This window comes from Vigna unguiculata, chromosome 2, assembly GCF_004118075.2.
Source record: "Vigna unguiculata cultivar IT97K-499-35 chromosome 2, ASM411807v1, whole genome shotgun sequence".
Lineage (NCBI taxonomy): Eukaryota > Viridiplantae > Streptophyta > Magnoliopsida > Fabales > Fabaceae > Vigna > Vigna unguiculata.
This window is the reverse complement of record NC_040280.1, coordinates 5,521,312-5,538,486: the sequence shown is the minus strand read 5'-3', so window position 1 is coordinate 5,538,486 and position 17,175 is coordinate 5,521,312. Positions and strand designations below refer to the sequence as shown.

Below are 17,175 nucleotides of genomic sequence, written 5' to 3'. Positions count from 1 at the left end.
ATTTTATTAAAATCAAACTAATTTATTACATATTTTGATTTCTCTATAAGAATGTAACAACTATTTACCCATAGTAACGTCACCCATTAGAAGAAAATCATTGAGTTTATTAGTAAGAAAGAATAGAAAGATATTATAATAAAATCAAAATACATTATGTAGTATGACATCATAACACTTGGCAGAAGTCTCAAGTGGCAACTTCAATTTCATCATAATTAACAACTACTCCATTTGAGGCCTCCTTTGAACGTAGTTGTGCAAAAACATCATCCATAGCAACATTCAGCCAAAACTTTTCTGGTTTTATGCAAATCAAGCCAACAAATTTTGCTAGTCATTCAAGTAATACCCTCTTTTAAAACCAACATATTGCACCAAGTATAGGTGCAATTCACCACATAATATTAGATGTTATATTTTCCAAAAGTAGAACAATAATTATATAAATCTGAAAAATAAGAGTATAAAGTTAAATTGATAAGAACTATGAAATTAATCACATAATATTTATGACCTTTAAGATAACATGATGGATGGTATTAAGATCAAGTAATTTCTCACCTCTAAAGTCTTTTTCTTATCATATATAAACTTTGACAATTTTCTCATCAACTCCTTCCTATCAGCGCCAACTATGGCCTTGTTGATCTATGGAATAATATAAAAATAATAATACTCGAGAAATAAAAAAATATTGATCCCCATCATATAAATTTTGAAGAAAAAAATTACAATGTACTTCTTGATATCTTAAAATTCGTAAACATATGCAAAGCCAACTACTTATATTTATGCTATATACATTGTTGAGTAGATAAATAAAAGCAGTTAACCAATTACATTTCACTATGTAGTCACGTTAATGAGTTTATGATGAAAAAAATAACATTTGAAAGTACGTTGAACACCAATCATCTAGCACTTGAAAAAGTATACTAGCATTGTTGGGCCTTCCACCATCATTGTAGTTCCATTGCTCCATCACATCATTGGTTTGCTTCTTTTTCTTCCATTGCTCCATCACATCTAGGTTGCTTCTTTTTCTTCCATTACTCCATCAAATCATTGGTCACATCTTCCATCACATCATGGTTGCTTTATTTTAAAAATTAGCGCTCAAAATAAAATTACATAAAAGTCCTTATACATGTGTCAAGAGGAGAAGAAATTGAATCATACGATAATTACGGAAATACCCTGATTTTTGACATGTGTCAAAAAAAGAAGATGGTTCATACAAGTAATTGCAACAATGATATGTTTTCTTAGTGATATAGTAGATAGTATATGGTATATTTTCTTAGTGATATAGTAGACTTTTTCGATTTCAATCCCAACTGCAAAACAAAAAAACCTAAGAACCATGAAGTAAAATCAAATAAGAAAACAAAACCTAGAAAACCTAAAAATAAAGCTTAACGGAAGAAGAAAAATTTTGCTTCTTTTTCTTCCATTGCTCCATCACATCATTATTGGTCACATCTTCCATCACATCATGGTTGCTTTATTTTAAAAATTGGCGTTCAAAATAAAATTACATAAAAGCCCTTATACATGTGTCAAGAGGAGAAGAAATTGGATCATAATTTAATTACAAAAATACCCTAATTTTTTACATGTGTTAAAAAAAGAAGATGGCTCACATTAGTAATTATATTAACGATATATTCTTTTAGTGATATAGTAGATAATAGATGGTGTATTTTCTTAAAGTTATAATAGACTTCTTCGATTTCAATCCCAACTGCAAAACCAAAAAACCTAAGAACCAAGAAATAAAATCAAATAAGAAAACAAAACCTAGAAACCTAGAAATAAAGCTTAACGGGAAGAAGAAAATGTTTGCTTGTTTTCCTTCCATTGCTCCATCACATCATGCTTTGCTTCTTTTTCTTCCATTGCTCCATCATATCATTGGTCACATCTTCCATCACATCATGGTTGCTTTATTTTAAAAATTGGCATGGTTGCTTTATTTTAAAAATTGGCGCTCAAAATAAAATTACATAAAAGTCCTTAGACATGTGTCAAGAGGAGAAGAAATTGGATCCAACAATAATTACGGAAATATCCTGATTTTTGACAGATGTCATAAAAAGAAGATTGGCCACATTAGTAATTGCATTAATGGTATATTTTCTTAGTGATATAGTAGATGGTATATTTTCTTAGTGATATAGTAGACTTCTTTGATTTCAATTCCAACTACAAAACCAAAAAACCTAAGAACCATGAAATAAAATCAAATAAGAAAACAAAACCTAGAAAACGTAGAAATAAAGCTTAACGGGAAGAAGAAAATGTTTGATTCTTTTTCTTCCATTGCTTAATCACATTGTAATAATAACTTGTCTTTTCAAGTTTTTTCATTTTTCAAACGTTTTATTATTGTAATAATTTAATTAAATTATTTTTTTAAGTATTGACTATTGGTTTTCATTATAAGATATTGTGTTAAAAGTGTTGTATGAAATGAGTAGGTTAGTATTCATTTAAAAATACAAAATGATATAGAATTAAATGCTTACTACTATCATTGAATATAGATGATAACTTGTCTTTTCAAGTCTTTATAATTTTCAATTATAACGTTTTCTTTTGCTATTGTAATAATAACTTGTCTTTTCAATTCTTTTCATTTTTTAATTTTGACGTTTACTTTTATGATTGTAATGATAACTTGTCTTTTCATTTTTCAATTTGTCATTTGCTTTTGTTATTGTAATAATAACTTGTCTTTTCAAGTCTTTTAATTTTACAATTTTGACATTGACTTTTTGGTAGACAACTTTTGTCGCCTAAACTGTCCCAAACAAACTGAATTAATCACCCTTTACTAATGCAGTATAAGGATCAACTTAGGTCAGTCCAAGAACGGAGCCAATGCAATGAGTGGATTGAATGCTAAATACATGTTTTTGGGAGATTTTTTAAAGCATAAAAGATAGATAATAAAACTGAAATAAAAGCAATTAAAAAGTACTAAACTAAGAAAACTAAATTCATTTAAAATACTAGACTGTTACACATATAATTCAAACAAAAAGAAATAATTCAAGACTAAAGATTAACTCCACAAATTAAACTAAACTACATGCAAGAATTTAAACTGAATTACGAGTATGCCATGACAAGAATAAATGCAATGCAGAATGCATGATGTGATATGGAATCTGAATGGGAATGGTGGATGGTGCATTAGATCTAAAAAGAGAGTGAAAGTGAACCTAGATGAAATAAAGCATGCATGAATGCGTAGCTGCAATTCAGTCAAATGCAGCCACGCTCAAATTATTGCGAATGCAGCCCCTACACATAATACACTAATGTTGTTGTTGTTTGAAAAAAAACTGAAAGAATATGGTATCAGAGAAATTAGAGCTTGCAACAACCTAAATGCATGACTGCAGAATCAGAATTGAGCAATAACAGTGGACCATAAATGCTGCTAAAAATGAATGCAAGATAAGCTTCACACAAGTACAAGTTGATATGCATGAATGAGTGGATCCTAGGCTGTTACAAGTGCAAACTGGTCACTGAAAGTGGTAAATGATAGCAGATTTGGGACAACAAAAACATGTTAGTTTGAACAAGTTGAGTGAGTTGAGCATTGTTGAATGATGAAACACAAGCCACTAGCGAAGAAATATTCCTAATGCATGATACCCTCAAAGCAATAAAACAGTGCCATGATCTTCATATTTCAGTCTAGTAAAACCAATCCCAAAATATCAGTCATATAGAATTGTGCAAAAATTAACATTGTATTGAAAATCCCATAGAACCCCAAAGAAAAACTCGAGAGCTCCCCTGCTCTCTCTATTCCCCCTTTTTCCAGATTCCAGCCCCCTCCACTCTGTCCCAATTGCCTCTCCAAATTTCCAACAAAATCCTGCCAAAAGCTGCAAAAGCTGATTCTCCTTTTTTGAGTGTGTGTGCTGCTCGTCCAAACATAATTTTCTTCTGTTTTGTCTCCTGATTTGGCAATGGTAGCTAACCCTAGATCAGCTCCCTTTTTTGGGCCATTCCATGTGCAGAGAAGAAGCCCATTAGGTGAAGAAAGGGTCTACTTCAAGGCTTTGCTAAATGCACCAAATTTTCAACGAAAACATGAGGTGGTTTTTTTGCCTTTGTAACTGCTGCCATCTTCCAGAGTAAACTGCATCTCGCACAAAATTCCAAAAATTGCTTTCTACCACTTCAATTAAAGCTCTTTGAGTGTAGAATCCAACACAACAAGAACCAACTCATTTGGACACCTGTAGAGAAAGTTATGATCAAAACAAGCAGCAAAGGTCAGTGCTGAAAAATCAGCGTTTTTCCGCCGCGCCTGGCGGCAGTAGGGTAGCGCCAGGCGAGAATGTGACAGTGGAAAATGATCCTTTAAGATGTGCCGGATGGTAATAAATACCGCCAGGCGATACTGCAGATTCTGAAAACAACTTTAAAATATCACATTTTTAAGCTAAAATTGAAAGATAAAGGAAACTAAAATGGCAAGTGAGGGCAATAAGCTTCAATATGAAGGTATAGAAATTGAGTTATCACTTTTGTTATTTGTGTTTTCATTTTTCAACTTGGCGTTTGCATTTATTATTGGAATAATAACTTGTATTTTCAAGTCTTTTTATTTTTCAAACAATTTTTTATTGTAATAATTTAATTAAATTATTTTTTTAAGTATTGAATATTGGTTTTCATTATCATATATTATGTTAAAAGTGTTGTATGAAATCAGTGGGTTAGTATTCATATAAAGATACAAAATGATATAGAATTAAATGTTTACCACTATCAATGAATATAGATGATAACTAGTCTTTTCAAGTCTTTTCAATTTCCAATTTTGACGTTTGTTTTTGTTATTGTAATAATAACTTGTCTTTTCAAGTCTTTTCATTTTTCAATTATTACGTTTACTTTTGTTGTTGTAATGGTAACTTGTCTTTTCATTTTTCAACTCGACATTTGCTTTTTGTTATTGTAATAATAGTTTGTTTTTTCAAGTCTTTTCAATTCCCAAATGTTTTCTTTTGTTATAGGATTCATTCCTTTGACTTCTAGACATGCCTCTTGCGTCTGGATAAAAAATACTTCCATTGAAGCTATAAACCTCAATAAAAGTCTGCTAAAATCAGAAAAAGAAGAACATTACTTCAACATTAATATACAAAAAGGGAATGAAAACATATTTAAAACTAGTAAAAAAATAACAAAAGCATAAATAAATTTTAGAAGCAATATAATAAACAAAAATGCCCCCTTTCCTCCAACCCACAACTATTTTGCACTGTGTGCATCACATTCCAACACCAATTGAGAAGAAAATGAGAAAGAGAGCATACTTACGTACCAGAAAATCCAATTCAAGAACGAAGATAAAAAAGACATTGGATTACATAATACCTAACCTTCAAGAAGAAGGAAAACTTAACCTTTAAACAAAATAATGAAATGATAAAAATTGTACCTTTTGAAAATCAAACCTTTTAAAACTTATATTTATCCTTTTGCTTGAAAACATCATGTTGATCTTCAAGAGCTATTTGGTCTTCTCTTTAATATCTTCTAAAAATTTTAGAAGAATAAATCAAAGAAGAAGAAGACAATGAACAAAAGTTTAAACTTTAACATAAGAAGGAGAACATAAGCGCATACAAAAGAATAGTTTCTAAGAAAAAAAAACTTTACTAAACTATCAATTACGAAATAAAAGTAAGACAACATCAGAAACTTCTTTACGAACAAACACAATGATGAACGTTTGGCAAGTGAACAAATCATTAATGTAGTAATAAAATATCGTCCTTTGGGATTGACTTGTTGAATACTAGATTCCTAATTTACATAATTTTGAGCAAATGCGAATCAATAGAATTGCAAGCATAAAATTTATAACAAAAACTTTAATCAATAGAAGAAGCGTTATAGGATTGATTTCGTACTTTTTCCTATAGAATTCTACTCCTTTCCAATCGATGGAAGTAATGTAATCATCCACTTGAGTTTACTGAGAGTTGTTTTACCCCTAATCCCTTAGTAGGTAAAATCTATTCATAGAATTCGAACCCCCAATTCCTTAGGCACTTTACAAAAATTCAATAAAATCATGAAAAATCAATAATCATCTCTATTGCAAACTAATTAAATATGCCCAATTTTCCAATTGTGACATAATCTAACCTGTCTTGTTTATAATCGCAAGCAGTCCTCAATTTCCCAATTGCAAAATTGCTCATAAATAAACGATAAAACCATAAATAGAGCACTGAGATGAAGAACATTAACAAAACGTCAAATGTAAAGAGTAGAACTTATAATCCAAAGTCTTACATCAATCCTCCAACAAAAGGAAATTAGTTATGCATAATGAAAAGAAAAACTCCAAACGGTAGGCCAAGCAACTAACGAAAAACAGAGAGGAGAAAGAAGAAGTTTTTTTCGTGAACGCCTTCCTTTTATCTTTTCCCACGTTCTCTCCTTTGTTGATGTGATTTTCTCTCTCCTCTAACCGTTTCCCCCTATCTCACCTCTTTATATTTTCTTTTCCTTTTAAATCTTTGTCAGTCCACGTAATTTTTAAATTTCTCGTTGAAAAATCCACAGGTTGTGGAAGAATCCATAGGCCACTTGTGGAACACACTGTTTTGCGCATGATCTTCTAAAGTAAACTTCACAGGTCATGGAAAAACCCATCAGGCACCTGTGGAACACACTGTTTTATATCCTCCAATTTGAAGCAAAAACCACAAGTCGTGGAAAAATCCACCAGGCACATGTGGAACAAGCTGTTTTGAAACTCGCATTTTTGAAGCCAAATTCACAAGTCGTGGAAGACTCCGCCAGACACTTGTGGAACATGTTATTTTGTGTCTAACTTACTCACTTTAGACTTGTTTACTCAAACAATGCACCAATCCAAATGTATTATCTGAAACTAGATAATGCATGATGAAATTAGTCCAATAATGCACAAATGAATAAAAATGCCCTAATCTAATGCATGAATATACATATATATATTATTTGCTCATCAAATTCTCCCAAGCTTAGACTTTTGCTTATCCTCAAGCAAAGAAAATGTAGTGAAACAACATAACAAATGCAAATAGAATGATGAGTTAGTATCTAATCTCAAAGCTAAATTCATCCAAAAATATTATAGATACACACATTCCACATATGTTAGGTCCCTAAGTGCAATTTAATCAATGAGTAAAGACACAAGACACTAAGGAGGAGAATCTTTGATGTGTTCTTAAAGTTCTCTACAAAAAGCATATCTTCTTAGGTTTCTAGCCTAGAAAATACTTACCTGCTAACTAAGCATGGATCCTCCACTCAAATGCTTTGCACTTACCACACCAGTCTCAAAGGAGTGTCTCTTTTTCCAGTAACTAACAGTCTTAAAGGGATGCCCATTTCATTTATTAATATTAATAATTATACTCTCCTCTTTTTTTTTTTCTTTTTCTTTTTTTTTCATTTTTTATATTGTGAAATTGATAGACATTTCTCCCGTAACCAAATGCAGTAGGTGTCACCTTAGAAACCTAAAAAGAACCTCTTTAAGTCTATCACTAAAAAAATATCTTCCTTACATGTCAAGTGTCAAGACCTCCTCTTGTGTAGTGTGTGAGTTCCCCAATAATTATCTAATGTGCTTCCCAAAATATAATTGAATAAACTTAGACTTGAGTTAGATTGATGTGTATACTATACAAATGAAATGCAACAACTAACATGCAAGTGACTCTCCCATGTTTAGATGTCTAAGTTGTCCCAAACATAAACAAAATAATTAAGAATAGAAGGGATATAACTCACAAAATTACTGATGGTGGAACCAGTGCATTGTTGTCGACGTTGAAAGTAGCTTTGCTTGTGAAATGACGAGGTTGTTGCTGCTTTAAAATTAGCAAAGTCTGCAACCCATGGCAAAGTATTAATAACTAGAAACTTCTCATCTAGAAACACCACTAAAATAGGTTGAACATCCTGGTCATCCTTATTAAACTTTAGTCTTGAAAGGTAATCAGTTATCAAATGTTGTTTCCCTTGCTTATCTCGGATTTCCATGTCAAACTCTTGCATTAAGAGAATCCAATGGATTGATCATGGCTTGACGTCCTTGGATGTCTCTTCACCTCCACCTTCACTCTTGTTTAGGTCTATTCTTCCTGTAGTACTGAACAATGGCTTGAGAACTTCTAGTTGATATGCGCAATGTACCACTTCTTTATCACTCACTTCTTCACTCAACTCCTTTGTTTGCATTCTAGATAACAAAGTTCTCTCTAATGGATTTTTCCTCACATGATTATCCATTTTCTCTAACACAAGAGACTCAATTATTCCAACCCGAAAACAATCCTTCTTGTCCACCTTGTGTTTTACTGCTTCATTTATAGAGAATGTGACTTTGTCATCAGCTACTTTTAACATCAATTCACCTTGTACATCTATCAATGCTCTTCCCGTGGCTAAAAATGGTCTTCCCAATATAATTGGGACATTAGCATCTTCTTCTGTGTCAAGGACCACAAAATCCACTGGAAAGATAAATTTATCAACCTTTACTAAGACGTCCTCCACTACTCCATAAGGATAAGTGTAACATCCCTAAGGAATATTACAAATTTTTTTTAATAAATAATTCCAAATTTAAAATAAAGTCCACATTTAATAAATCTATTTCCCAAAAACATAGGAAAATTAAAACTTTAATATAACAGTCATAAACCAAGAGTCCATAATAATAAAACTGAATTAAAATTCATTGGCTCCCGAAATGATTACATAATTATCTCAAACTAAAATAATAAATACATGTACAAAAATCCCAAGCTAGCCCACGCTCCGAGTCTAACCGTCTCCTGGCTCACCTGTCAAATCATCTATTCTCGGATAACAAGATATCCGATCATCGCTACATACACACAGATAGGGTGAGCTATGCACAATAAAGTATAAACAAATATATGAAATAAACATGTTTCCCAACCCAAAACAACATAAGTACAAAACTCATAATTTCCAAATCGCCCAACCATGACCTCATAGTCCTTCATGAGTCATATGCATGAACTAGGTCTTGGGACTTTCTTGTGCTCCCACAAAACTAACTCATTCGTGGTCCAACCCTATGAGCTTATCCCGCTCATAGTCCTGCCCTACAGACTCCTCGCCTGTAGTATAAACATCCAAGTCTCACACTTGGACCCTGGCACGCACGCAATCACCATACTATGGACTCCTCACCCAATAGTAGCCAACGGGAACATCACAGTTCCTTGCCCATCGTGCGCCCGACACATGCAATCACCATACTAAGGACTCCTCGCCCATTAGTAGCCGACGGGAACTCCACCAGTTCCATGCCCATCATGTGTCCAACCTCCGAGCACATCCCAAACCCCTATTGGACTTAGTCCTTCAAGTCCAAACATCACACCACATGCATATACAATCGATCCTTATGATAAACAACCAAAACACACTCACAAGCACATAAAAACAAAATAGTTCACATAAACTCACTTAAACTAGGGACCCCTCGCCCAAGCTAAGCCCTCTGCTTCGCTTAGGCTAGTTCGTGTCGCTTGGGCGAGTTTAAAAAACCACAATTACACGTTATCTCGCTTAGGCGAGATTCCCTCGCCTGGGCGAGTTGCACCATCGCTCAAAGCAACACCCTCCCCTCGCCTAGACGAGGAACCACTTAACCACGTCATTTCACATCGCGACCTCGCTCAGGCGAATGTCCCTTGCCTGAGCGAGACTGAGTCGTTCAAAACACCAATACTTCTCGCTTGGGTGAGATATCACGCTCAAAAGCGCTCAAGTTTCCTCGCGACCTCGCTTAGGCGAGTTGTCCCTCGCCTGAGCGAGACTAAGTCGCTCAACACCAAACCAAGGTCGACTGGGCGAGCAGCGCGACCCCAACTCAGACGTGAGGTTCTGCAACTCTTGCCTAGACGAGATAGACTCGCTTGGGCGAGGCTTGCAGAGTTCCCTCACTGTCACACACAGATTTTACCCAAAACAGTGTCAAACCATACCCAAACATATACCCCAAAACATGCAATCGATACCAATGTAATTATATTAGCAATTAGCACACAGAACCATGCTTTTCACACATCTTGACAACCACATTCGAGCATACAATCATCAATAACCTGAAGGACCAAAACCCTCCTCCCACAACACATTACCCATACATAATCATGCACCCGAACTCAATTACCCCAATTTCCAATCCCAGCACATCAGGTACGAATGTTTCCCAATCAAACAGGAACCAATTGGAACTCAAAATCATAACACTGAACAGATTATTGACATACGCAGAGTACAACTCCCCTAACCTGGATTATTGGATTAAAGTTTGAGATGAGGAATCCTAGATTCGCGCTCTCCTTCTTGGTCCAGCCCTTGCACACTCTCAACTCTCCTCACACTCTCCAATTCGTGCTTCTCACTACAGTAGTCCACCACAATTGCCAAAACCTTTCCCTTTACCTAAATTTTTGCTTTTATAGGTGCCTTTAAAATTGGTTTTAAAAATAAAACGGGATTGGCTTTTGTGTGGGCTTAATGGCTGGCTATTCAAGTCCCTAAGTGAGTGATTTTTCAACACCTACACTAGTTACCCTTCTGCTAGGTTTTCTTTACCCCTTCACCTTCATGCCACAACTAATAATTAGAAAAAATAAAGCTTATGCTTTACCCACCAAGGTTTGAACTCATGACCTTCCACTCATAAGGCCAAAGCACAACCACTATACCAAATCACATTTGATGATACCCTCCCATCAAAATAGTTTACCTCATTAATCCCATACTCATACATATTATAAAAAGGCAATAATAAAATAACAACACATAATTGGCATACATAGGACTCAAACCCAAGTCCTCTCACACAAACTAAAGTACTCTCAACCACATGAGCTAGTACTTTTCCATGTCACCTTAAACAACAATAAATATCATAAAGACGCCTTCTACCCGCATTAATTAATTAATTAATTAATTTTTCCCGGGTCTTATAATAAGCCACTGAACGATATGCTAATTGGAGAGTTATCATAGTGGGCTTCACTTCTCCAATACCCAATCTTCTAAAAATGGATAAAGGCATCAAATTGATGCTTGCTCCAAGATCACACAATGCCTTGCTCACCACTATATTTCCAACCTCACATGGAATCACAAAGCTTCCTGGATCCTTCAACTTGGGAGGTAACTTTTGTTTAATTATTGCACTACACTCCGTTGTGAGCATTGTGGTTTCATCTTCTTGAAGCTTCCTTTTCTTAGACAATAAGTCCTTCATAAATCTAGCGTAGCTTGGTATTTTCTCTAATGCCTCCGCAAATGCGATATTAATGTGGAGCTTCTTAAAGACATCAAGAAATCTTGCAAATTGTTTCTCTGGGTCTTTCTTCTTCAACCTTTGAGGGAATGGAATAGTAGGAACATGTTCTCTCATTTTTCCTTTTTCACTCTCTTCATTTTTTTCTCTTTCACTATTCTTCTCACAATTTTTACGGACATTTTTTTCACTCTCTTTTACAATCTCATCTCCTCGTGCATTTTTCTCACAACTCATATCACTATTTTTCTCATTTTCTACCAACCTCCCACTCATCAATTGAATTGCCTTACATTGCTCCTTTGTGTTTGGAATGGTGTCACTAGGAATGTTCCAAGAGGCCTCTCTGAATTTGATTCTTCAACTTCCAAATTGAAGCTTCCTGGTTGTTGAGATTAGTCATTGTCTTATTCATGAAATTAGAAGTATGCTCCATTAATTTCTCCACAACACTCTCCAAAGCAGACATTGTTTCCTTGGTTACTAGATTGTGCTTGATATTGATAAGAAGGCCTTGGTTGATTGGATTTGTTCGAAGCACTCCAAGGTTTGTTTGGTAGGCTTTTCCAATTTGAAAAATTATTAGCAAACTGATTTTGTTGTTGGCCTATTGCATTCACTTACGCCTCTTGTTGAGTTACTTGACACTTACCATTTTGATGCATTCCTCCACAAAAATCATATAAGGCGTTGTATTAACTGCTTTTGCTTGCATATTACCCAACTTCTGCATCAACTCAATAATTTTTTGTGTTAACAACTTGTTTTGGGCAAGGATAGCATCCAAGGTATTAACCTCTAACACTTTAACTTTTCTATTTTGCCAGTCAAACTGCATATTCACTGTATTACTTGCCATTAACTCAAGAGTTTCCAAAGCTTCCTCAAGTGTTTTCAAATTAAACAATCCTCCATTTGCCGCATCCGGAATTGCTTTAAAAGATGGTGCACGACCATTATAGAATATTTGGACTTGCAACCAATCTGGTAAAGCATGATGTGCACATTTCCTCAAGAGCTCATTGTACCTCTCCCAAGCCTCGTACAAAGATTCAGTTTCTTGTTGGACAAAAGTAGTGATTTCATTTCTCATTCTCGCTAACTTGGATGGAGGAAAGTATTTTGTTACAAATTTTGTAGCCATATCTTCCCATGTAGAAATACTGGCTTAAGGTTGTGTTTGAAACAAGTTTTAGCTTTATCCCGTATGAGAAAGGAAAAAAGCCTTAAGCGGATTGCATCATTTGAAACTCCATTAATCTTCAAAGGATCACAAATGGCCAAAAAATTCTCCAGATGAGAATTAGGATCCTCTGAAACTGCACCTCTAAATTGATTCTGCTGGATGACTGCTAATAGTGTAGGCTTGATTTCAAAATTTTTAGCTTGAACAGGATGTCTGACAATGCTCCCTTGGTAATTATTTGTATTTGGCATGGAATAATCAGGCAAAGTCCTCCTCACAGGTTGTTCTTCAGCCATTGTTGATATGTGCTCCTTCTTATCAATTGATGGCCCTACTTTCTTTCTTGCTTCTTCTTTCTTGCAATGCTCCTATTGCGTTTAACAGTACGTTCAATTTCTAGGTCAAAAAGCAAGATTTTTTCTACAATTGTACCTCGCATAAACAACTTAGAGACATAATATTCTAACAACAAAAATCACGTGAAAACAAATTAACAACAAAAAAGATAATTCAAACAAAAAAAAATAATAAACTAAAAACACAAACAATTTTGACTACCTAAAAATTAAAACTCAAATCTTAAGCAAATTAGATCACTAATATCAACAGAAAAATCAATCCCCGATAACGGTGTCAAAAACTTGATGAATGTTTGACAAGTGAACCAATCGTTAACGTAGTAACAAAATATCGTCCTCTGGGATTGACTTGTTGAATACTAGATTCCTAATTTACGTAATTTTGAGCAAATGCGAATCAATAGAATTGCAAGCATAAAATTTATAACAAAAACTTTAATCAATAAAAGAAGTGTTAAAGGATTGATATCGTACTTTTTTCTATAGAATTCTACTCCTTTCCAATCGATGCAAACAATGTAATCATCCACTTGAGTTTACTAAGAGTTGTTTTACCCTTAATCCCTTAGTAGGTAAAATCTATTCATTGAATTCGAACCCCCAATTCCTTAGGCCAGTTTACAAAAGTTCAATAAAATCATGAAAAATCAATAATCATCTCTATTGCAAACTAATTAAATATGCCCAATTTTCCAATTGTGACATAATCTAACATGTCTTGTTTATAATTGCAAACAATCCCCAATTTCCCAATTGCGAAATTGCTCATAAATAAACGATAAAACCATAAATAGAGCACTGAGATGAAGAACATTAACAAAACGTCAAATGTAAATAGTAGAACCTATAATCCAAAGTTTTACATCAATCCTCCAACAAAAGGAAATTAGTTCTACATAATGAAAAGAAAAATTCCCAACAGTAGGCCAAGCAACTAACGAAAAATAGAGAGGTGGAAGAAGAAGTTTTTTCCGTGAACGCCTTCCTTTTATCTTTTCCCACGTTCTCTCCTTTGTTGATGTGATTTTCTCTCTCCTCTAACCGTTTCCTCCAATCTCACCTTTTTATATTTTCTTTTCCTTTTAAATCTTTGTCAGTCCACGTAATCTTTAAATTTCTCGCTGGAAAATCCACAGGTTATGGAAAAATCCACATGCCACCTGTGGAACACGCTATTTTGCACATGATCTTTTGAAGTGAAGTCCATAGGTCGTGGAAAAATCCACTAGGCACATGTGTAACAAGCTGTTTTGAAACTCACATTTTTGAAGCCAAATCCACAAGTCCTGGAAGACTCCACCAGGCACTTGTGGAACATGCTATTTTGTGTTTAACTTAATCCCTTTGGATCTGTTTAGCAAACAATGCACCAATCCAAATGTATTATCTGAAACTAGATAATGCATAATGAAATTAGTCTAATAATGCACAAATAAATAAAAATGCCCTAAACTAATGCATGAATATACCTATATATTGTCTACTCATCACTCACTAATCTGAAGTTGGGTTAAAGAACACCTAACCTTGAAGATGATTTTTACCGAATAAGAAGCATAGGAAAATACTTTGATGAATGAAAACTACAGATACGAAAACAAAGTTAGGATAAAAAATGAGTACATACAACCTTTGAAGAATAACAACTGAACAAATGAAAACAAAAAGTAGAAAAGTTTGATTTTTTAAAATAACTTTATACAAAAATCAGAATCATAGTATATTCTCGTATAAAAAAAATGAACCTTTGACCAAGTAAGTTACTTTTTGATCCATAAGAATCATGTTCATGTGTCCTTTTGATCCAGAAAAATCTTTGTTTCCCACAATCTAGAGATCGATAATTTTGACTGCTAGTTTTAATGTTTCTATATTTCCACCAATATCTTTGATCATATCAAGTTTCCTAACCATTTGCAAAAGCAATATATAGAAGTTGTTCCAAATCCATCACTAATTTGGAAGAAGCTGTTCTCAAACTCACTGCTAGCCAAAATGAAATTACTACCCGTTTGGACGCCATTGCTTCTCAACTCTCCAGTCGCGACGTACACTCTCCACATTCTGGTACCCACAGTTCATTTCACTCTGATTCCCCTCCATTCACATCGCATCTCCGTTTGGATGTTTCGCGGTTTGATGGAACCGACCCCATGGGTTGGATCTTTAAGATTTACCAATTTTTTTAGTACCATAGCACACTTGAAGTGGATCAACTTCAGATTGCATCTTTTTACATGGAGGGCCTAGCTCTTAGTTGGTTCCAATGGCTGCATCGGAACAACATGATCCCTTGGTAGCAAGAGTTTCTTCAAGCTCTCGAGGTTCATTTTGCTCTTTCTTATTATGAGGATCGTCAAGGTTCTCTCTTTAAGTTGACACAAAAGGGTTCCGTACAAGATTACTTGAATGAGTTTGAATGTCTTGCTAACCGCATTATTGGGCTCCTTGCAACTTTTTTGTTGAGTAACTTTATTTTTGGGTTAACACCGGATATTCACCGCGAGGCTCAAGCGTTGCAACCTCAAACTTTAACGCATGCAGCGCCGTTAGCTAAATTGCAAGAGGACAAATTCAATGACCAACGTCGTTCAATACGACATCATCTTCCCTTATCATCTTCATCTGGATTGTCGTTGCTTCCCACACCTTCTCAGCCACCGACACCTCGTCTAGACCGTAGTATAAAAAGTTGACTCACAAAATGATGTTTGTAAGACCCGTGAAAATTAATTAATTAATAAATGCGGGTAGAAAGCGTCTTTATGGCAGTAATTATTGTTTAATGTGACGTGGAAAAGTACTAGCTCATGTGGTTGAGAGTACTTTGATTGTGTGAGAGGACTTGGGTTCAAGTCCTATGCATGCCAATTATGTGTTGTTGTTTTATTATTGATTTTTAATAATATGGATGAGTATGGAATTGGTATTGTAAGCTTATCATGATTGGAGTGTATCACTAACATGACTTGGTTGAATTGGTTATGCACTTGAATGGTGACTAAGTGGTCATGGGTTCAAACTTGGTTGGGAATGAAATTGGAACTTTATTTTTTTTAGTGTAGTTTTAGAGGGAATATGAGAGGGCAACAGTAAACCTAGAAGGGGCCAAGGAGGGGGCTGGAAACCATTATATAATGATACTTTAATAAAAATTAAACCCACCATAAAGCCTAAAAGGTCATTTTGAAGAAAAAAGGGGGTTTTGGCACTGCTGCCAATTTGCTTGTGAGAAGAATACAAATTCTGAGTGGGTGAGGAGAGAATTGGGTGCTATTGGGGGAAGACTTGAGAGGAAGAATTAGGCAGGGGAATTGGAGAAGAACCCTCAAAGGCTACTAATTTGGTACCAAGATTTCAGGTTAGGGGAGCTGTATTTTGAGTATGTGAATTTCATGATGTGAATTATGGTTTTGTGTCATTGCATTCTCAATTGGAATATGATTGTGGTGAATTCATGTATGTATAATCAAAATAATGAATGGGCTGGATGGTTATAGGTTGCAAAACCTTTTATGCACTATATGTTTTGGGAATGAGGGTTTTTGGGTATGGAATGGTTGTGAATGCTTAAATAGTGTGCCTTGGTAGTTTAATTTAGATATAAAGTGTGATTTTGATATATTTTTGCCATTACATTGTGCTGGTGATGATTGGTTGGTGTTTTGGTATTGTTTTTGGCGAATTGTGTGCGTGAACAGACTTGAAACCCTGCAAGTCTCGCCTAAGCGGGTCCACCTCGCCTAAGCGAGAGTTGCAGAGTCTCACTTTGAGTTCTGGTTCGTGGTTCTCGCCTAGGCGACTAGGAAGGGGTTGAGCGACATGGTCTCTCACTCAGGCGAGAGGCACTCGCCTAAGCGAGGTCGCGAGGAGACTTGGGAGTTTTGAGTGCGACATCTTGCCCAGGCGAGAGGTTTTGGAGTTCTGAGCGAAGGGCATGCTCGCTTAAGCGAGAATGGCTCGCCTAAGCGAGGTCTCGATGTGAATTGAAGTGGATTGCTTGAATCCTCGTTCAGGCGAGGTGTGGGTTAGTTTGAGCGAAGGTATGGCTCGCCTAGGCAAGAGGATCTCGCCTAAGTAAGACAACGTGATGATGTTGCTATTTTAAGTCGCTCAGGCGAGGTGAATTAGCCTAAGCGAGGCTGAGGGCTTAGCTTGAGCGAGAATCCCTGGCTTAAGCACGTTTATGTGAATTACTATGTTTGTGGTGCTTGTGTGTGTTAGTTTGGCTACTTTTTTCTAAG

The 17,175-nt window shown here is 35.1% G+C and overlaps 1 non-coding gene across 1 annotated transcript; it reads left to right on the top strand.

Annotated features, from left to right (window-relative positions):
- The first annotated feature begins 12,375 nt into the window (after nucleotides 1-12,375).
- Nucleotides 12,376-12,482, top strand: LOC114174761. The gene has a single exon (XR_003602724.1). It is a non-coding gene; the product is annotated as a small nucleolar RNA R71 (small nucleolar RNA).
- The last annotated feature ends 4,693 nt before the right edge of the window (nucleotides 12,483-17,175 follow it).